The sequence below is a fragment of the Schistocerca piceifrons genome, chromosome 1, assembly GCF_021461385.2.
Source record: "Schistocerca piceifrons isolate TAMUIC-IGC-003096 chromosome 1, iqSchPice1.1, whole genome shotgun sequence".
Taxonomy (NCBI): Eukaryota; Metazoa; Arthropoda; class Insecta; order Orthoptera; family Acrididae; genus Schistocerca; species Schistocerca piceifrons.
Window position 1 is genome coordinate 461,076,485 of NC_060138.1, and position 20,090 is coordinate 461,096,574.

Sequence of the window (20,090 nt, forward strand, 5' to 3'; positions counted from 1 at the left end):
TTTCAGCATCCGATCGAGTGGGAATGGACTGCCATGTGAGCAAACTGATCAGCTGCAATACACCATAGAAATGAAACCAATGTGCTATCCTGTGCTTTAAATTGTTAATGGAGTGAGTATTACATAAGTACACTCCTGGAAATTGAAATAAGAACACCGTGAATTCATTGTCCCAGGAAGGGGAAACTTTATTGACACATTCCTGGGGTCAGATACATCAGATGATCACACTGACAGAACCACAGGCACACAGACACAGGCAACAGAGCATGCACAATGTCGGCACTAGTACAGTGTATATCCACCTTTCGCAGCAATGCAGGCTGCTATTCTCCCATGGAGACGATCGTAGAGATGCTGGATGTAGTCCTGTGGAACGGCTTGCCATGCCATTTCCACCTGGCGCCTCAGTTGGACCAGCGTTCGTGCTGGACGTGCAGACCGCGTGAGACGACGCTTCATCCAGTCCCAAACATGCTCAATGGGGGACAGATCCGGAGATCTTGCTGGCCAGGGTAGTTGACTTACACCTTCTAGAGCACGTTGGGTGGCACGGGATACATGCGGACGTGCATTGTCCTGTTGGAACAGCAAGTTCCCTTGCCGGTCTAGGAATGGTAGAACGATGGGTTCGATGACGGTTTGGATGTACCGTGCACTATTCAGTGTCCCCTCGACGATCACCAGTGGTGTACGGCCAGTATAGGAGATCGCTCTCCACGCCATGATGCCGGGTGTTGGCCCTGTGTTCCTCGGTCGTATGCAGTCCTGATTGTGGCGCTCACCTGCACGGCGGCAAACACGCATACGACCATCATTGGCACCAAGGCAGAAGCGACTCTCATCGCTGAAGACGACACTTCTCCATTCGTCCCTCCATTCACGCCTGTCGCGACACCACTGGAGGCGGGCTGCACGATGTTGGGGCGTGAGCGGAAGACGGCCTAACGGTGGGCGGGACCGTAGCCCAGCATCATGGAGACGGTTGCGAATGGTCCTCGCCGATACCCCAGGAGCAACAGTGTCCCTAATTTGCTGGGAAGTGGCGGTGCGGTCCCCTACGGCACTGCGTAGGATTCTACGGTCTTGGCGTGCATCCGTGCGTCCCTGCGGTCCGGTCCCAGGTCGACGGGCACGTGCACCTTCCGCCGACCACTGGCGACAACATCGATGTACTGTGGAGACCTCACGCCCCACGTGTTGAGCAATTCGGCGGTACGTCCACCCGGCCTCCCGCATGCCCACTATACGCCCTCGCTCAAAGTCCGTCAACTGCACATACGGTTCACGTCCACGCTGTCGCGGCATGCTACCAGTGTTAAAGACTGCGATGGAGCTCCGTATGCCACGGCAAACTGGCTGACACTGACGGCGGCGGTGCACAAATGCTGCGCAGCTAGCGCCATTCGACGGCCAACACCGCGGTTCCTGGTGCGTCCGCTGTGCCGTGCGTGTGATCATTGCTTGTACAGCCCTCTCGCAGTGTCCGGAGCAAGTATGGTGGGTCTGACACACCGGTGTCAATGTGTTCTTTTTTCCATTTCCAGGAGTGTATATACACTAGCAACATAATTGAATAACATAAATGCAGACTTGAAACATTATTAATAGCTCAGCATAATTAAACTTCAATGAAATGTGGAACTGACACAGCAGTGAAAGACCAATAAGTTAATATAATAATCGACTAATCATAGTGTGTTTTGAACACTCAGCAATTGTACTCCTATTATCACAAGTTACTCAAATGTACAGAGAAGCTAAGAATGACAACTCATAATTAAGTGCACTCATACTGTCTCTATGAATGAGATAGTTGATGCGTCAGCCTGTAAATGAATGCAGTTGTGTCAGGAATGTACTGAGCATTGGTTCAGTGTTCCGGCCCATAAATAATAATTTAAGATTTAAAGGTTGTATGCCTTGGGCATAAATTTTTCTTTAGTATGTTATTAATGGCATATTGAGCCATTTGTTTACCGATTTAATTACAGTAAATTAACCATGAGATTGAGATAGAAAACCATTCTGTTAACTTTGTTTCAGTAACGAATTGAGAGGTAAAATGTGTATATCCCCATTTCATTGTGAACCTCCCTTAGTTATTAAGTGAACAGAGTCTGAGGCACTCTTTTTGTTTGTTCTACAGGACAAATCAGATAATGGCAGCCTGGTAGCTGTGTGAAAGCTGTAACACATCCGTATGTACTAATGGGTGGGGTACTTTAAACTAGTTGTCGCTTCTGCTTTTCTAGACCATGCAGTGGTCGTACTGTTCTGCTCCACACTGCTGCTGGCTTGCCTGAAATTATCTATCAAAATATGCAAGTGAGTCAGGGGAGCCACTCATCGTCAGAACACCACACTGTTCTACGTCTGAAATGAACAACTATATTCTGAGACGATTAAAGGAAATCACAGGTTGCATTGTTTACATTCTAATTCATAAGTGTTTATCCCAATTAATGGATGATTACCAGTCCACAATATCACTCAGACAAGCGTACGCGTAACCAACACAACGCGGGTGATTGTTGATGATGCGGAAGCCGAATGATCACACAAAAGTTCTTACGCTCATTACGCATTCACAGATATATGGTACCAGTCCTCCTTGACACTAGTAATAGATTTTAACACTGTTCACAAAGTTAAATTTACAGTTCACAGTTCTCAGTTGTATGAGCATGCACATAACCGTCGTGATGTGGTTGATTGTTGTTGATGCGGAACGCAATGATTGAATGCATGTTCACATGCTCGCTACAAGACACTGGCACTTAAATACTCTCTTTTGTGGTAAATAGTATTACTGACTCACATTACTTCATTCTTGGATAACGAACACGGCGCGGATGATTGATACTGTACGGTATGACACTCAACGAGAGGATACACAAATATGTTATCAGCAGCACTGCTCATTTTTAAATTACTTATTGATGCACTTTCCTCTGAATCATTTGCTTATTTTATCACTTTACTGTAATAGCACTTGTAGCATCACTTCAACTTCCATACTAACAATGCCTCTAACATGCAGAGCTACACACTACACAACATAACTGTTCGATGTCCGGTGCTTGACTCTGCCAACACGGCTGCCCGCAAAGATACTTCACAACTAAACCAGATGTATGACATGATGCTTACAAAGCATGGAGTGACTTGGACACAACGCCCTCCACTTTCCCCGTTGTAGTATAGAGTGGACATGAAGGATGCACACCATAGGAACTTCTCCCCTCTACCCTTGTGAATCAAAATATAGAATGCCAGCCAAAGCGGCTACAACAACGTTTGTAAAAATGGAAGTGTTATGATTTGTGAAATTCTCTTTCAGGTGTAGAAAAGAATGCTAAAATTTCGTTATTTATTTATGTAACAAGAATAACCATGTAATTTTCATTGTACCTATGTATGTAAAAATATCTACAGACAATTTAATAGATTTAAGATTTTCACCTAATTAAGTGAAACTTGAGCCAAACATTTTCATAATTTTACATGTTTATGTGTTTATGTATTTCAGGCAATATGTATGCCAAAACTGTTTCACCAATTTTCGAAACTACTTAAAATTTTGAGTGATTTTCTAAGCAGTATCATGTCATCCGTTTAATACATGTTTCATGAATAATTTAATATGCAAGTCATTAGTGCCATGAATTTTGCAGACTGGCAATTTATATATTTTATAGATGTTCTTATCCGATTTGTAATTTTGCTTTAGAGGCAGTTAACATGCCAGCAATTTAAATAATTGGAGTAGGTAATAAGTTTTCTTTTAATATTTCTAAATGTTTAAATTTCAATTTTTACACTTTCATAGGAAGTTAAGCTATACTCTTGCTTTCCTTTTGTGATGTAGGGAAGCAGCCTACTCACACCATATGAAATTCATATGCTTTCTATTGTGTGCCAGCCCAGTACGCTGTAACTAGCGATGATGTCACGAATGTTGCACAATACCTTAAAAATAAAATAAATAATCTGAAAAGTTAGTAGCATGCCAGGAGTGAAGCTAAAATAATAATGTGTTAAGTTTAAGTTTAGTAACTTCAGTTTTCGAAATTTGGATGTTTTACGTAGCATTCATCGGCACAACAGGATGGAGCTAGAAACTTCAAAATTTATATTCAGATTCCCTTTTCATTGTAATTTAATGGAAACAGCATGCTGGATCTCACAAAGTAATATTTTGGTTAAAATTCGTGATTTTCTGTTTTTGTGACCTAAAAGTTAGGAAGCAAGATAGATTAAGTAAGTGATTAAATAAAGCTAGGATGTTTAGATTTAGGTAGAATGGAGATACGCTATCATAACAAAGATGTGAGAAGTTTCAAAAATGTAGCTATAAAACTATAGCTGTAGCATCTCTCCAAAGGGCAAATTCAGGGCTCATCTATTGTGTGCAGTAAAACTAAAATAATTCTCTCACCAAAAGTATTTAACCTAGCCACATTAGAATTTTATTATAGATACTTACCTGTGTGCTGATTGACAATTAAATTGAGAGCTCCATTGGCCTTCAGTGAATGAAGTAATTAATTATTAAATAAATTGAAGTGGTGTTTTGCTGGCCCAGCGGCTAGTCAGTAAGGCAAATGTTGTCGGCTGTACCTTCGGCAGTCTGCACTGCGGCTATATAAATAAGAGCATGTGAGCTCGAGTAAGGCCCCAGTTCTCTTCTAGATTTGTATCAGTGCGCATTCCGTAACGGAAGCTGCGTCACGTTTATGCAGTTGCAAGGAACAACAGCCTGAGATGCTGTATCACGTAACTCAATATGCACTTAACAATGAGTTCGCATTGGGGTAAAGTGTTTATGGAACAACTCTAGCGATTTATTCTCAGTTTGCGTATGTCGTATTTTCATTTGTTGCCATGGGCGTTTGATGAGTATTAACATCAAATTTTGGCAAGCATTAACTTTGAACATTTACATCAATAATGATTATTGAACAGTTTCATTATCTAGGGATAATAGGATCCGTGCAATAGACTCTGAACAGCTCTGATAGTACAATAGCTGATATGGGTAATCATTTGTCTGGAATTTTACTCTTCATCATTTTCAGAATACAGTGAAAATTTTTATAGTAAACTGCATTATCTATGAATCCCAGACATCGTCCTAAATCCTCAGAGTAATGAACTTCAATAATCAATGACAAATTCTCCATCAGAGTGGGCACAGTAAACTCTAATTAGAGGCGTCACGCTTTTGCTAATCACTTTCTGGTTGCCAACATTGTAGTTAGAGAGCCTGTGTAGAGAACGGCAAACATAGAAATAATAACTTTATTTTCCACCCGCCACCCCACAAATGGTGTTGAGAAACAGCTGAAATCATTAAAACTGATCAAAGCTCCAGGGTCTGATGGAATCCCTATCACATTTTATACTGAATTTGTGGCTGAGTTAGCCCCACTTGTAACTATAATGTATCACAGATTCTTTAAACAAAAACTCCTGCCCAGATCTTGGAAAACAACACAGGTCACATCCATCTACAAGAAGGGTAGCAGAAGGGAGTCACAAAACTATGGTCCAGTATCCTTGACATCAACTTGTTGTAGAATCTTAGAACTTATTCTGAGCTCAAATTTCATGAGGTATCTAGAGAAAAAAGACCTCCATGCCAACCAGCATGGATTCCAAAAACATTGATCAGCTTGCACTTTTCTCACATGGCAAACTGAAAGCTTTGGATCAAGGCAGTTAGGTAGATGCAGTATTTCTTGACATCTAAAAAGTATTTGACTCAGTGCCACAACTTTGTTTATTGTCAAAAGTATGATCGTATGGGTTCTCAACTGAAATTTGTAATTGGACTTAGGATTTTTTGGTAGGGAGGATGCAGCATGTTATCTTGGATAGAGAGTCATCATCAAATGAAGAAGTAACTTTTGGTGTGCCCCAGGGAAGTGTTTTGAGGCCCTTGCTCTTCATGTTGTACATTAATGATCTTGCAGACAATGTTAATAGTAGCCTCAGGCTTTTTGCAGATGATGCAGTTATCTACAATGAAGTACTGTCTGAGAGATGCTTCATGTACATTCTGTCAGATCTTGATAAGATTTCAAAGTGGTGCAAAGATTGGCAACTTGCTTTAAATGTTCAAAAATGTAAATCTGTACAAAAAAAAAAAAAAAAAAAAAAAAAAAAAACCACACATAGTATCCTATGACCAAAATATCAGTGAATCACTGTTTGAAATGGCCAACTCTTACAAATACGTGCGTGTAATACTCTGTAGGGATATGAAATGGAATGATCACATAGGCTCAGTTGTGGGTAATGCAGATGGTGAACTTTGGTTTATTGATTGAATACTGGGGAAACACAATCAGTCTACAAAGGGAACTGCTTACAGGTCACTCATGCAACCCATTCTACAATATTGCTCTGGTGGTGGGACCTGTATACCAAATAGGATAAACAGAGGGTATTGACATATGGAGAAGGGCAGTATGAATTGTCACAGGTTTGTTTGATCTATGGGAAAGTGTCACAGAGATACTGAAGAAACTGAACTGGTAGACTCCTGAAGATAGACATAAACTGTAGACTGTTGAAGATAGACATAAACTATTTCAAGAAAGTCTACCAACAAAGTTGCAAGAACTGGCTTTAAATGATAACTCTAGGAATATGCTATAACCACCTTCATATTGCACACTTGGAATGGGAAGAAATCCCAGTAACTGGTAAAATGGGATGTACCCTCTGCCATGCAACTCATGTTGGTTTACAGAATATAGATGTAAATGTAGATGTAGATATAGAGATAGCATCTGAACATGGTGCACACATCAGTTGTACCCACCAATTTTATTCTCTATGAAAAACATAAAAAAAAATCCCAGATAAAGATTTTGTGGATCTGTGCCACAATGCCACTTATTTAAATTCAAAGGGTGAGACACAAACACAAAATGAAGACTGTTGATGACAGAACAGAGGCGAATCATTGTCAGCAAGAAACATAGACTTCCAAAACCATCTCCAGCTCAGGTCCAAGGTCACAGCACATACCCATCATATATAGCACATCTACCAATGCAAGTATGATAACCATGTGCATGTCCATGATCATTAACAAATTGTTGATTCCAGAAGTAGTAGTACTATGGCTAGAAGCTAATGCAGAACAGTAAGGGACTGGCAGCAGGTATCAAAGACATATTTAAACCCCAGCACTGATCACAGAATTGAAACACATGAGTTGCTTACGCCATGGATGGAACCAACTGCATGAAATTTGTCTCTGCACAGTGTGACAGGCTTTCCAGATTGCTTTCAGAATGAGACACATAACATTTAATTTTAGAATATGACTGAAATATTGGAATATGATTAGTAATCTGTCTGGTATAAGTCAACTAATGCCAATGTAGAAGGTGGTTATACTAAGTAGTCATATGTCAGACACAGAAATATTTGATGCTGTTTATGGTGGTATCTCTCCCCAGGAAGTGAATGCTGTTATTAATGCAACAGTTCCTTCAGCAAAACAGTGGTCTGGGGAACAAGACTTTGAGCAGCAACATAGACCCTGAGAGCATGTTACACATGCTACGTATATCATCTCACACAAAAACATTGCATTGCTCAAATGCATTCCATTTATTGATGTTTGAGGAATGATGCGTGGTTTCAGCTTCCCATCAAATCTAAACTCATCTGCCTTCACTCTGGTAGCTAAAATAAGAGTCATCTGTACAGAGAACTATGCATCTCTGTCTCTCAGTGCCACTTGTATAATGTTAGTCATTCTTGGTAGCTTGCTGTACATAAAATAGAACATTCACAGTTCAAGTCAGGTTTGAACAGCAAAATAACCCTTTTAACTCTTTTTTTCTGTCAAAACCTGTTAATAAATCTACACAGATTTATTATTGTTTATGCATTGTCAGTTGTGTAGCTCAACAATGAGTCTGGATTTCCCGTAAATATTTAAAGGTTTCCCAGGGGGAACCTGTACATTGCTACAATTATAAGAGATGAAACCTTCAGTACTAGATTAACTTCTTTCAATAAGTCTTTGAATGAGTCATCAATATCCTTGGTATCTGTAACCAGGTATCATGTACAAAGATGGTGCTAGTGGATTGTCACTCTCATATAGCTCCAATCAAATAACTTTGTAGCTGACAAATGTCTGTGGTGTGAGATGGTATTGCCTGTTAGTATGAACATGTCTCATCAAGGGCACCCATACAATCATTTGAACAAAGAGATAGGGGGAGAGGGGGGGGGGGGGGGGGGGGGGGAAGCAATACTTGGAGGTAGGGAGTACTTTTAATATTTTGTAAAATGAATGGCAACTTGTAAGTAGCCATAAAAATGCCCCTGTTACAACCCTGTTAAAAATCTGCATAATACTGAAAGAAAACACTTGATAGAATGAATTTTATTCCTTTCTATGAGAGCTGGTGGGGATCTGCACCCCCCGCCCCTTTGCCTCCAAATATAGGTGTCCTTTGTCTCATACTTATACAGTTAATATAAATCACTCTGCATATGACTCATGGGTAACACTCATGAGAATCCAAGCATAGTCTTTGATATGAAAAATGTCAAACAAAAACCTTGAACCATTTGGTGGGCAAAGTTATTTTACATTTTGTGTAAAAAAAATATAAACTTGTGATTGACAAGCAGGACATACTTTCTCAGGCAATCTCAAGAATACAATCTGGGGAAAAAATTTCTTTCTTTCATATCATGAAGCGTGGCAATGGCCTTGCCGCAGTGGATACACCGGTTCCCATGAGATCACCGAAGTTAAGCGCTGTCGGGCATGGCCGGCACTTGGATGGGTGACCATCAAGGCCGCCATGCACTGTTGCCATTTTTCGGGGTGCACTCAGCCTCGTGATGCCAACTGAGGAGCTACTCGACTGAACAGTAGTGGCTCCGGTCAAAGAAAACCATCTTAACGACCGGGAGAGCGGTGTGCTGACCACACGCCCCTCCTATCCGCATCCTCACCTGAGGATGACACGGCGGTCGGATGGTCCCGATGGGCCACTTGTGGAGTGCTATATCATGAAGCGTAACATCAAAGCTCTATGATCACGTGGTTATCATTCTGTTGTTGTGATTGTCATTAGAACTTTTTACACTGTGATCACAATGTAGACACTGTCATTGTTCCAAGACAATCGATATCAAGAATCTTATGCTGCCCTCATCTGATCTTATGGAACTTGTTACAAAATTTCCATGCTACATTACATGAATTTCTTGTAACCACAGCATGTGCTTGTAACCTCAGCATGTGATCATTTAGCTTGTACATTCTAAAAGCCATATTACTTGTTAAAAGATTGCAGCCCATCATTTGTTTCGATTTGCATCAGTATAATATGAGAAATAAAGAACAATTTTTTATCAGGAACCACAGAACAGTACTCTATGAAAAGAGTCCACAGTATGCAGGTTTAAAATTAGCTAATGCACTGCCCAGTACTGGTATGTCCCTTCCCACCATGAAGCTTAAATGTCAACTGAAGAAATTCCTGTTACAAAATCCCTTTTATGCATTAGAACAATATCATACTTACATGCAGAATGAGAATTGCTTTGAAAAAATACGTAAATAGTATTAAGCAAACCATTTTGTTTGTAATATAATCATTTTGTCAATCAATGACATATTCAGAAGAATGTATTATTGTGTTATTATCAAGAATAGTAACCTGTTTTTGTACATATGCAATGAATCATTTGATGTTGAATAAAAGATTATTATTATTATTTACTACATACACCATCCAGCAGCAAGATACGTAACTTTGTAGTGGGTCTGCCACCTCCATGTTAACACTCTGCTAGCAGCTTGGTGCTATGCGGCAAGGTTAGGAGAGCCACATTTGTGACTGCTATGCACGAGTGGTATTAGGATTTTATATGCTGTGTGCATTTCATCAACTGTTTTCATTTTATCAGCTGTGTGCATTTTATCATTTGGGTTTTTATTGAGATACATATACATGTGGAGTGAATTTTATGCTTTGACTTCATGTAATGTAACATGGCAATTTTATAATAAGTTCCATAAGATCAGATGATGGCAGCATACGACTGCTGAAACTGTCATCTTGGAACAGAAAAAGTGTCTACACTGTAATTGCGGCATATGAAGTATGTTTTTCATTTTCAGCCATACAGATTCCCCCCCAGCACAGCTTGCATGTATCTTACAGTCATAATGACATTATAAATTTAAGTTATATGTCACACATAATTCAGATATTTTTCAGTGTAAAAAGTAATTGCTGTCTACTTGTGATCTGGTGTCTGCCTCCTTAGCTGAGTGGTCAGCACTGCCATGCAGTGGGCCCAGGTTCTATTCCTGGTCAGGGCAGAGATTTTCTCAGCTGAGTGGCTGGTTGTTGAGTTGTCCTCGTCATCATTGACATGCAAGTCACTCAATGTGGTGTGACTTCCAGGCCAAACTTCCCCAGGTAGGGACTTCTGGCCATTAATGCCATGCAGTCATTTCATTTCATTTTTCATCGGATAAACTCCAGACCAAATGTAGCTCTCCATGAAATGAAGTCAAAATATTGAAACTGTTTTTAAAGAGGGCAGGTCAATAGTATCTCCAACCAATGCTGAGTAACTGGCTTTAAGAATGCTGCAATACACTGAGCCTCTTCATGCAAGATATGAGTCCTAAAGTTCCTCTAGAAACACATTATATACCTCAGTCTCTTCCATATCTAGTTCAGAGCATATTAAGAGTGGTACTACTGAACAGTCCTCCATTTCTGTAATGTACTTGATAACTGATAATATCACAACATTGATGGTCTTCCTCTCTGTCTCCCATTTTCTAACCCATGCCATTAATGAGCAAATGGCAAATGTGATATTCTTGTGCTCATATCATCCAGGTGTGTATCTAGTGTTCAGAACAGGGAGGAGTGGGGTTGAATCACAGTTCTTTGTGATTTAAGGTAGTTTTCACAATATGTTTCATCATTGACATTTCTGTTGGTGGAGCAGGCAATGAAACTGACACCTACTGTACATCCTCTTGCTTCTGTTCACCATATAGGAATTTTCATTGTAGATTCTCCAAGTCCACAGTTACTATCTCCCTCTGCTCTTCCACAAGTATAACATACCATCATTTCCAGTTTTAAGATGCTACAGATACCTAGGACACACAAATAATTTGTCTACATCAGTGGTTACTTAGCACAACGCTCAAGAAATTGCAATTCAAAGAAACACATTACTTAAGAAACTTTCACCCAAAAATTTTAGAATGAGTATTATGCAGCTGATTTTAGAACTGTAATAGCGACAAATAACTTGGACATTGTCATAATTTAAACAGTATAAAATCCATGTGTAGAGTCAACATTGGCAAAATGCAGATGTTTCTTGATAATTTGACACTAGATAATTTGAAATTTTTTCTCAGTCACTTGAAAAATACTTGATGAACTGAAAAATATCAATATGTTTTGTTTTGCTTGGTAACTTGAAGTTGTAATGATGAGAGCATCTTGTCAATACTTTATATTTTGAAGTCTAGAGCTCCCACACACTCAATAATTTGAAGTCCCGCACCTCTGCGATTCCCATGGAAGTCCCCATACTTCCGTGATTCTCAGTACAGGCTCAGACCACCTAATGTTTATTTTTCTTACCTACATCCTGTTCAGTCTGAAGTCTGATTTCATACTGTGTTGCAGTCAGTCCATGTTTCTTCAAACTATGAAATGCTGTGGGTGGTAGAAGGAATGAGTGTCTTTAATTAATGAATAAAAGCTCATTGTTGAAGCTGTGGAGAGTGGAATTTTGAAAAAAGATGTTGCAAAACAGTTTCCTATTGACCATCTACACTGTCTATTGATTTAAAAAATGAATATTGTATCACTGGAAGAGTCTCAGGCAAAGGAAGAAAAAGGTCAGTCACATCAGGGCAAATTTCCTCTTCTTGATTAATGCTTACTGAAATGGGTAAGTCAGTATAGAGGACAAAATGTTTGTGTGGGTAGTTTCATGTTGAAGGAAAAAGTCAGTTTCTTAGGACTGAAGGATTTGCAGCAAGTGAGAGGTTATATTGCTATATACAGAAAACCATACAACAGTTTTTCAGTTAAACTTTATTGCAAATTATTTGACTTGCCCTATATCATTATGTACCCCTGTACAGTGTATGATTCACAGGACCAATAAATATACAATACAATACAATTTCCCTGTCACATTAAATCAAATCTGAGGAGAGGGTGTCAGGGCAGATAGTTTCCCCTGTATTGAATGGATTTGTGAACTACAACAATTTCTGAATGGCTTCAATGCATGCAACACATTCAGCACAGATGGAGCTGGGATTTTTTTTATAAATGTCTTCCTGATTACAGCCTAGCATTCAAATGTGCATGGAGATAAACTGGGCAAGGGCAGGGTAACTATTCTTCTAACCTGTAATGTGGAGCAATATTAGATGTTGAAACTACTCATAGTAGGGAAACCTGTGAACCCGCACCATTTCAGGGGAATAAAACTGATCCCCAGAACTTGTCACTCAAATAAAAAATCATGGATGATGCCAGAATTGTTTAATGAATGGCTCACCTCAGATAATAGTTATATAAAAAAGGCAAAACAGAAATTTTTAATGGTTTTCACCAACTGTTTCATACATAACACCATTATATCACATAAAATGGTTTTTTTCCCACCCAGTGCAGCATTAAGATTGCAACAACTGGACCAGGCATAATACAACGTCTTAAAACTCTCTACTGCAGAGATACTAGTTCACTTGTGCTGGATGGCACTGAAAATGGTGAGAAGGCAAACATAATAAATTTGACTGCTGATTTATAAGGCCTGAAAAATATCAGCCCTACCATGCTTCATAACTGCTGCAGACAGCGTGCTTTTGTAATGCAAAGAGAAAATGTGGAACATCCACCAGAGTCATGAGAATTAATGAATGCAGTCATAGGATACTATGGGTGGGAACTTCTCTTCAGTTGTGGTGAGTTAACTTTTGAGGATTTCATTCATTTTGATGATGACATCAATGTCCATGGTATTCTAACCAATGCTGAACTTTTGGCTTGTCGTGATGAGTAACACTGGACATTGTTAAGTGGAAGTCACTCTCTCTTAGTAATCTGAATTTTCTCAATAGTTCCTTTTGTTTCACACTAGAATTGTGATCATAGGTCAGCAGACTACTACTATGAGATAATGGTGTTTCTATCAGTCATTTCTCCCTAAGTTCAATGAAGATCAATACTTCTGTTAGTTTTTTCCTAATGGAGGATCATTTCCATTCTGTCTTGCTTTACTCAACTTCCTATGATTTGACAGTTCTACTTGCTCATTCACAAACCATATCAGATTTAATGTTAGCAGCAGGTACGTTCAGTCATGCCTTCATAGGTCCACAAGTCCATCTATGTGGGCTTATCCTGAGACAAGCATCTGAAAAGTATCTTCTGTTTCATGTATTCTCCATTTTTAGAGTTACTTGCTGTTTTTGAGACCCAAGGTTTTAATGTTATTTTATTCCCTGAAAATTGTCTTTCCAGGATCCATGCCTGAATTTGCTGAATCTTGTCCACATTTCATAAAGTACATCACATACAGCATGAAAAAATTAACCTCACCACCCATCTCAAGATGTTTCATCAAGGGCAGCTGTCAAACAACATGTTAGCCACCTCCGTAATACTAGATCTTTAAATATGATACATACAAAACCAATGTTTGTCATCCAGTATTGAAACATACATATGAAATGCACGTATTCAAAACATCTGGCATAACGTACTTTGAAACCATAATTGTTCATAAAATTAACTTAGTTTCATACATGATATTTGAGTAGATCTGTGTCCAGTAACTCATGCAAATGACAAGGAAATACAAGACAAGGGTGCAATGGTCAGAGCACTGGGCTCAAGTTCCAGAGAAGTAGGATTCAGATCTCTGCCCAGTCACCCAGATTTGGATTTTCATTAGTTTTCCTTTATTATTTAAAATTAATGCCATGGTTGTTTCTTTGAGAACACCATGATTAAAATTCTTTTGTTATCCTAATCAAATGCAAGCTTGTGTTCTGTCTTTAATGAGTCTATTGCCAATGGAAGATGAAACCTAATCCATTTCCTTTCTTCAATTGATGAACTCAGGATATTTTACTGAACATTTCCCGTTCTTTTACTCTATATCAAACTTCTCATAAGTGAAAAACAGATATTGCAGATGTAGTAAGGTGCTCTTTATGTGCACCACACTAAACATTACAGATGCAGGAGCTCTAGACAAAGGAAACTTACAATGGTCTCCATTCTATACCATAACAGCTACACTCCTGGAAATTGAAATAAGAACACCGTGAATTCATTGTCCCAGGAAGGGGAAACTTTATTGACACATTCCTGGGGTCAGATACATCACATGATCACACTGACAGAACCACAGGCACATAGACACAGGCAACAGAGCATGCACAATGTCGGCACTAGTACAGTGTATATCCACCTTTCGCAGCAATGCAGGCTGCTATTCTCCCATGGAGATGATCGTAGAGATGCTGGATGTAGTCCTGTGGAACGGCTTGCCATGCCATTTCCACCTGGCGCCTCAGTTGGACCAGCGTTCGTGCTGGACGTGCAGACCGCGTGAGACGACGCTTCATCCAGTCCCAAACATGCTCAATGGGGGACAGATCCGGAGATCTTGCTGGCCAGGGTAGTTGACTTACACCTTCTAGAGCACGTTGGGTGGCACGGGATACATGCGGACGTGCATTGTCCTGTTGGAACAGCAAGTTCCCTTACTGGTCTAGGAATGGTAGAACGATGGGTTCGATGACGGTTTGGATGTACCGTGCACTATTCAGTGTCCCCTCGACGATCACCAGTGGTGTATGGCCAGTGTAGGAGATCGCTCCCCACACCATGATGCCGGGTGTTGGCCCTGTGTGCCTCGGTCGTATGCAGTCCTGATTGTGGCGCTCACCTGCACGGCGCCAAACACGCATACGACCATCATTGGCACCAAGTCAGAAGCGACTGTCATCGCTGAAGACGACACGTCTCCATTCGTCCCTCCATTCACGCCTGTCGCGACACCACTGGAGGCAGGCTGCACGATGTTGGGGCGTGAGCGGAAGACGGCCTAACGGTGTGCGGGACCGTAACCCAGCTTCATGGAGACGGTTGCGAATGGTCCTCGCCGATACCCCAGGAGCAACAGTGTCCCTAATTTGCTGGGAAGTGGCGGTGCGGTCCCCTACGGTACTGCGTAGGATCCTACGGTCTTGGCGTGCATCCGTGCGTCGCTGCGGTCTGGTCCCAGGTCGACGGGCACGTGCACCTTCCGCCGACCACTGGCGACAACATCGATGTACTGTGGAGACCTCACGCCCCACGTGTTGAGCAATTCGGCGGTACGTCCACCCGGCCTCCCGCATGCCCACTATACGCCCTCGCTCAAAGTCCGTCAACTGCACATACGGTTCACGTCCACGCTGTCGCGGCATACTACCAGTGTTAAAGACTGCGATGGAGCTCCGTATGACACGGCAAACTGGCTGACACTGACGGCGGCGGTGCACAAATGCTGTGCAGCTAGCGCCATTCGACGGCTAACACCGCGGTTCCTGGTGTGTCCGCTGTGCCGTGCGTGTGATCATTGCTTGTACAGCCCTCTCGCAGTGTCCGGAGCAAGTATGGTGGGTCTGACACACCGGTGTCAATGTGTTCTTTTTTCCATTTCCAGGAGTGTATAAGTAAGGTAAGAATTCTACAAAAAAATTATTGATCACGAACTACTGTCTTTACTATACTGCTTATACTTTTTATCATTATTTTACCGTGGTTACAAATCTGGGATGTACTCAACAAGAATATGTTGCTGAGTTGTGTAGTATTTTGTTGGGCATTAATATTTTTAGTAAAGCATCTATTGGCATGTAGCTAAACCCAAAATCATCTTGAAATTGAACACTTCAGTCCTGTGTGACTGTTGACACTACCATTAAAACTATAACTATTTCACTTCTCGAATGCTCAACACGGTAGCTACGAGTAAAAAGTCACCAGCCATCCATGTTCCCAGAAGTACATTAGAACACTCATGACATGCTGACTGAATAGTTCCATCATTACAAGTTAGAAGGAAGAACAAATGGCAGAGATTACTAATTTGTGGGATCCTCATAATTTGGTGACTGCTCAGCACAATCTTTTATGTGACAGTATTTATATAAGACAGTTTTATGTTGGGGTATTGAAGATGCCAACTGTAAACTGATCCACCTTTTCTTTCTAATTTTTTGTTGTATAATCCTCTTCATCTCACACAGGTTGAGGGTAGGCTGTCAATGGCACAGTCTGCAGCCACTCTTCATCCTTTTACATGTATTTTTAAAAATTAAAATTACAGGTGACTTTCTAATTTGTGGTTTAATTACTTCTTAGGAAGTTATGTCAAATTTTACATAAAAAGAGAAGTATTAATTTGAGATGATTCTGTGACCTTCTAGATGATGGTAATTTGTGGTTTTAGTGAGATTTGAGACGGCAAGTGTGAAAAGTAATTATGAAAAAGAGCATATCATTTCCTAGGTTAAGAGGATAAGGTGTAGAGTAACTCTGAGTTTGGTGTCTAAGGAAAGGTTCATTAGAAAGATGACGGATTCTGGCTAGCTCAGAAAGGAATTGTGAACTAATAGTTTGGAATGTTAAAGGACAAAAACTGTGTCTCAGGGAGGAAAAGGGAAGTGTTTTTAAGTTAAAATTGTGGATAGATACCTAGAGAATCCTGGTCAGATATAGGGAGGCAGTTAAAGCTCCCTTATAAAAGTATTTAACTTGCATTTAAGATTAAGGATTATGTTTTGGATAGGCATAGTAGAGTGCCCGTATTCCACACAAATGATTGCTATCAAGTTTATGGAGTCTGTAGGAAGTCAGTTGGACATAACTGTAAAATTTGACACTTTGGTAAATGATTCATATTGAGGAGAGTAATTGTATACAGGAAACATGCCATGGTGTTTAATGATTTAAATATAGTAATAAAAACCTGGGTAGTGGACATCCAGTGACAATGGAGTAGACTGGATTGAAGTGTAAGATAGTTGAAGAAGGCTGTCTCTAAGTGTCCAACAATGCATCAATTATATTTTATTCCAGCTATTATTTGATGAGCGGGAAGTGAGATTTGCGCTGCAGCGGTCATGGCTGACCATGCGTGGAGTTCGGAAAGGTGCACTGGTGATACTGCCTTGAAATGATTCAGCACCTCTACCCTGAGGCCCATTAAACTGTTGCTCTGCTGCAATGTGAGTCATCATCCATCTCTCACACAGTAATACACTACAGGAACACCTGAGCACTTGTGTCTTCTGTCTCACACCCAGTGAGCCATATTTGAACATTTGATGTGTTACTCAGTGATTTTATGTAAAGAACTTAAGTTTTGTATAAGCCTGTATTACTTAGAAAAATGTAAAACTGGTATCTGACTTCATTTGACAATTAAATATTTAAAAAATAATACTTCATTATTAGCCAATTTACTTGCATTTTTCTGTTTTAGCATACAACAGATGTAAATACATGGCAATAGACTTGTTTTGTTCCTGTAATGTGGTAGTACTCAGTGTGTCTACCAAACAAAGAACCAGGGTTAATCCCACAGTGTTGCTAGCAACTTTTCCTTGGCAGATGGAGTGTATTGAGGTCCATCCAGGACTATAAGGAGCTACTGTACTTGACTTTCATTTAGGAAACTAAACATTTCATATGTCGGTTGTGCAGTCTATCATAATGAAGAAAAATTAATAAATCTGCAAGCTATTTAACATTGTTTGTATTTAAGTAGCAAATAATAAATAACATCAATAGATAACAGCTGCCAATTATTTTTGTGCAACAGTTAGAACAATTAATTTGATACCTGCAGTGTATAATGTTGTAATAAATAAGCTACAAGATTCACAGTAAACAGAAAGAGTTAATCTGAACACAGATTTCAGGTTAGATTTCAAGTTTAGCTGTGTTATGTGCTATGCATCTTTAGCAATAAGTGATGAGAGAGTTTGTAGCAGCATTATACATCCCTTTCTACACTACATTCAATTTCGATTAAAAGTATTTAAGATCATTTTCCCTTTATTGTTGTAATTACAACTGACATTATTCCTCCAAAGCTAATGGACTATTTCCAACACATTTCAAGAGACAATTTTCAGTACCCATGTTATATTATAAAACTGTAGTAAAAGTGCCCAGCTCCTTCAAAAGATGACTTAAGATTAATTGTAATTTTTTGCAATGAAACCTCCCTTTCTTAAACATAAATTACCCTACACTGTAATGTAATGAATGAAAGTAAGCAAACTATTTCTGAGACTTGCAATGGCTTGAAACCAATGCTTTTTAAGTTTAAATTCACATCAATATTTCTACCCAAAAGCATGAAGACTCTGTTTTAATTATTAACTGTTGGGCATTTACTAAATTTATAATTTCTTCATTTTACATGCAGAATTAAACATAATTTAGGACTAAGGGTAACAACTCACTGAGTAGTAGGGATGTTGAATCATTGACAGATACACAAACAAGACTGAAAGCTTTGTTAGCTTCCAGATGAATCCATTTTGTACTACAGTATATATACATGCGCACATGTTTGTGGCATAATTTGTGGGGACATTATATGTAGGAGGAATGCTTTACAGATTCAACAATATTGATGTGACAAATTCATTCAGCATCTGCAGATACATACACCACCAGAAATGATACCAAACAATAATTTTCCTGGCCCACTGCATTGTCTTAGGACTTCTTGTTGGCATTGTAAGCAAATCTATTGATGTCTCTTCATAAAGATCATATGGAAACTCTATCACAGGAGAAGTGCTCTTTGTGGCTAGATGGTGGGTATGTTAGGAATGGTAGGTGAAGGGTTAGAAGAGGTATGGGAACCTGTTTCTGTAAAATGTTGGGAGGATAATTTCCATCTGTGAAGGCCTCAGTGAGATACTTCACCTATTTGGAAGAGGGGTTGTCCATCACTACTTATGCAGAGACAGGCTGGACAGTGAAGGGGCAGGCGTGTTTATAGCGATAAGAAGTGCAATAGTATTGAAAGAAATTGATGGGGATCCTAAATGTGCAATAATTTGGGTGCAGGTCATGGTTAAAACAGGCTCAGACATGGTAACTGGATGTCTCTATAGGCCCCCTGGCTCAGCGGCTGTTATGGCTGAGCACCTGAAGGATAATTTGGAAAATATTTCGAGTAGATTTCCCCACCATGTTATAGTTCTGGGTGGAGATTTTAATTTGCCAGATATAGACTGGGAGACTCAAACATTCACAATGGGTGGCAAGGACAAAGAATCCAGTGAAATTTTTTTAAGTGCTTTATCTGAAAACTACCTTGAGCAGTTAAACAGAGAACCGACTCGTGGCGATAACATATTAGACCTTCTGGTGACAAACAGACCCGAACTATTTGAAACAGTTAATGCGGAACAGGGAATCAGCAATCATAAAGCAGTTACTGCATCGATGATTTCAGCCGTAAATAGAAATATTAAAAGAGGTAGGAAGATTTTTCTGTTTAGCAAAAGTGACAAAAAGCAGATTTCAGAGTACCTGATGGCTCAACACAAAAGTTTTGTCTCAAGTACAGGTAGTGTTGAGGATCAGTGGACAAAGCGCAAAACAATTGTACAATATGTGTTAGATGAGTTTGTGCCAAGCAAGATCATAAGAGATGAAAAAGAGCCACTGTGGTACAACAACCGAGTTAGAAAACTGCTGCGGAAGCAAAGGGAACTTCACAGCAAACATAAACATAGCCAAAGCTTTGCAGACAAACAAAAATTAAGCGAAGCGAAATGTAGTGTGAGGAGGGCTATGCGAGAGGCGTTCAATGAATTCAAAAGTAATGTTCTGTGTACTGACTTGGCAGAAAATCATAAGAAATTCTGGTCTTATGTCAAAGTGGTAGGTGGATCACAACAAAATGTCCAGATACTCTGCGACAAAAATGGTACTGAAACAGAGGAAAGG

General features: G+C 39.9%; 1 long non-coding RNA gene and 1 pseudogene across 1 annotated transcript in view; one reads left to right on the forward strand and one right to left on the reverse strand.

Moving 5' to 3' along the window:
- Positions 1–20,090, reverse strand: part of LOC124709245 — a 54,713-nt gene that overhangs the window by 12,925 nt on the left and 21,698 nt on the right. The window contains exon 4 of the long non-coding RNA XR_007005396.1: positions 11,043–11,176. This is a non-coding gene — a long non-coding RNA (uncharacterized LOC124709245). The remainder of the gene's footprint in view (positions 1–11,042; positions 11,177–20,090) is intronic.
- Positions 8,743–8,860, forward strand: LOC124728455 (annotated as a pseudogene).